This window comes from Coffea eugenioides, chromosome 4, assembly GCF_003713205.1.
Source record: "Coffea eugenioides isolate CCC68of chromosome 4, Ceug_1.0, whole genome shotgun sequence".
NCBI lineage: Eukaryota > Viridiplantae > Streptophyta > Magnoliopsida > Gentianales > Rubiaceae > Coffea > Coffea eugenioides.
The window spans coordinates 22,935,571-22,939,456 of record NC_040038.1 but is presented as its reverse complement, the minus strand read 5'-3'; positions in this window follow the sequence as shown (position 1 = coordinate 22,939,456).

The window sequence follows — 3,886 nt, the reverse complement described above, 5'->3', positions numbered from 1 at the left end:
CGCTCCAACGGATCCAGTCAGTCAAACAGTACAAGGGAGCCATTTGCTCCAAATAATCAGGGGTGGAGACGTTGGTTCTAAGCACAAGACTTCACAAGAACTCATTGGAGCCAAATCATTTCATGATACACCTGCAAGCACTCCTGATATGCAATCGAGTATGTAATGCAAGAAATAGTTCGAAAAGTAACTTAGCAAATTGTTAAGGAATCACTCGCCAACCACGGCTCATGAATCTCATCCATCATAACTCATTGCATTGCTCGAGTCCAAACCCTTCATTTCTACCAAGAGTCCACTCACTCAAAGCAATCAAATGCTCTAAAAGATTGGACAGTACTTCCTTTTAACTTTCTTATTTTCCCTCCTACAATACATTACCAATCACATCTCAATTCAATCACAAGTACACATACAAATCATAGACTATAAAACACACCTAATTAGGGCCACAATGCCCTTCTACTTGATGAGAATATAGAGTCCAAGGCCTATTCCATTCAAGCACATGGGGAATTGGAAGATTCAAGTAAAGACTAGTTCGCGGAGTACTAGCTTGCTAATTAGGGTTTTAGTTTCCATTATTAGTTGTTTGTTAGCATTAATAATTTTGGTCAATTTTCACTTCACTTTGGCTGAATTTGGAGTCTTAATTTTAGTCAATTAGTTGTTAGACATTTTCGCCCTTAATGAAGGGCAAGGTCGTCCATTGGACATTCTAGGGTTTGAGTCCTGTAAGGCTATATATAGCCTAGGTTTTCATTCATTAAAGGACAATTCAGATTTTATAAAATATATGTGAGTTATTTCACTCTCTCTTGCCTCAAGAGAATTTCCTTTGAATACTTGAGAATTAATCTCAAGTTGTTCATCGAACTTATCAATCAAGTAGTCTCCTTGATTGTGGCGTTCTGCTATCTATACTTTTGGTTCACTAAATTTGCTAGTCGTGGGTTAAGGAATCTCCTTAGTTCGTGGCTCGTGATTCTAGAAGGGTCAAAGTTCCGCCAATCATCCCAACTTGGTGTTCGTCTAGATCCGTCTCACATCAGTTGGTATCCAGAGTTAGTCGACGACATCAAGTATATCCCGTAGAGGTTCTTTGTTTTTCTCCTTTTCTTTTTCTTCGTAAGTTTTCTAGTATTTGTCTTCAATTCTGGTCGTGTCTTTCTTTGTGTCAAGTCCGATTGTTATTACAAAAAAAAAATTCTGTCCGCCTTTGTTTGTTCTTGTTGCGTCGTTCTTTGATTTCTTTTGCTTTGCATACACTTCGTGCATTACCTGGTTGTGTGATTCTGTCTTGAAGCCTGCTTTCAAGTGTAACCGAGCTGTGTTTGAATATTGAGAAAAAAAAAACAAAACAAAACAATTTCTGCGACGGCTAGGGTTTCACTTGCAACTAGGGTTTTCCTTGGGCGCAAGTTTCGTGTCAAATCTGTTCCAGCTTTTAGTTGTTACCCAAGTTGTTTTCATTAATCTCCTAAACTGATTTTTGTGGTTAAACTTGTTTGGGGGTTGGAATCTTGAGGAAGGACTACAATAATCTAGGGATTCTTGAGTTTCGTGAACTAATCTTGAAGTCTCAAATTTTTTTTGATAGTTATTGGGGGATTGAAGGAGAACTTTGGTTCAGCATTACATTCTGGAATTTAACCCATGAACAGCCGAGTAATTGTGTGTTCTTAGAGTCAAAAAAAAAAAAGGAAAACAAAGCAAGAGGAATTGCGCGGGTGACAAAAAAAAAGAAAAGGGAAATTGTGTTCTTTATTGCCAAGACCTGAATTGCTACACTTTGTTTCTTGAATTTAAGCCGCAAAAAAACAGAAATCTAAGGCAAAGGAAGGGTTTAAAAATTCTGACCAACTTCTTCTTGAAAATCTTCAGCGCCTTGAGTCTTGATTATTTGTGTCACCTTTTGAGTTTTTTGATCATCTTGACTCTTGAAGACCTGCACCTCTCTTCGCACAAACAGCTTCTTGTACGCTCTTGCATCCATACAGGGCCTCCTTGGTTTAGGAGTAAATTTCTGGGGAGTTTCTTGGGCAAACCGCTTGGGAAATTCTTGTGTAACATCACTTGCATTACCTTGTGACGCCATTGCCTAAGACCAATCTGTATAATCTGTCCGTGTGTGGTGCACAGGGGAGGGGCCGAATTGCTTGTTCTTTGAGGGGGAATAAGGAACGAAAATTTGGAAGCAAGGAGAGGGGAGTATAGCCGAATTTTATGAAGAGTTTTTAGAAGCAAATTCTGGAATTTTGAGAGGATAGTTTCGGGAAGAATAGGAAGCTACCAAATTCTGTTTTGCAGCCGACTTTGGAAGGTTTCAAAGGAGCAGAAATCTGGAAATTTTTTAGCTACCAAATTCTGTTTTGCACTTGGTTGACCAGCCGACTTTAGGAAAGGAACAAGGAGAAGGAAATCTGGAAAATTTTAGGAAACAATTCTGTTTTGGTATAGCTGATTTTGAGGAAGGTTAAGGGGTACAAATCTGGAATTTTGGGAACCAATCCTGTTTCCATTTTTTTTAGCCGACCTTAAGGAACTTTCCAAAAAGTACAACACCTAATTTGTTTCCAGAAAAATCAATTAGGAAAATTAAGGAAACACTTGGGAAACTCCATCATTGTATTTTCCTCGTTTCATTCCTTATCAAAGTCATTCCTCATTTCATTCCTCATTTCAGTCCGTTTCTACTTTTGTTCTTGTTCCTTTGATACAATTGGGAGCTATTTTGATTAAAGTGTGATTGAACTTCCTTGAGAAAATTTCTGATTTCTTCAAAGGAAACAAACAAGTGGTTTGAGAAGTGAATTGGTGAGATCATTAGAGTGACATAAACACTTGAGTGAAAACACGAGAGGAGTGAAACACTTCAGGGAGCAAGTGAGGCATTTTCTACTAACAATTTGTCAAGTTTTGCAGGTTTCACCATGTCTCAGGAACATGAAATTACCATTGCTCAGTTATCACTTAAAATGGATAATATGTGGAAGGAAATGCAGAGGAGATTTGACCAAAGGTTGGAAACAATCCATGAGCAAATTGATCAACTAAGTTCGTCTAGGGCTTCTTCTAGGAAATCTAGGGGAAAATTCACCCTGGGGGAATCTAGTGACTCCAATGCCGATTCGGAACATGAGGCATACGAGCAAAGAAGACCAAAGCGAAACACAAGAGCAATCGGTGATGCCATCAAGGGGATTAAGATGAAGATTCCTCCTTTCCAAGGCAAATCTGATCCGGATACATACCTTGAATGGGAAAGTCGAGTGGAGCTAGTATTCGATTGTAATGACTACACCGATGCACAAAAATTGAGACTTGCCGTAGTAGAATTCACCGACTATGCCATAGTTTGGTGGGAACAAGTGGTTACAAGCAGGAGAAGGTGTGGAGAACCACCTATAACCACTTGGACTGAGCTCAAGAGACTGATGAAGAAGCGATTTGTACCAAGTCACTACCATAGAGACTTGTACCAAAAACTTCAAACCTTGACACAAGGTCAACGCTCAGTTGAGGACTACTACAAGGACATGGAAATCTCCATGTTGAGAGCTGATATTCAAGAAGATAGAGAGGCTACAATGGCAAGATTTCTCAATGGTCTGAGGGTCGAAATAGCCGATCAACTGGAGCTTCAATACTATGTGGAGATAGAAGATATGGTGGAGAAGGCTATCAAGATTGAGCAAAGGCTCAAGAGGAGGGGTACAACCCGAAATTATAACCCTCATCCACAAACATTTACTCGACCATTCCAGCCTAGCAGGGAAGAGAGAGGTTCGAATACTTGGACCACTCCAAAGCCGAAGCAAGATCAAGGGTCAAGCTCACGGCCACCTTTTACTAAAGCCGACTCCAAGGTTGTTTCAAAACCAAC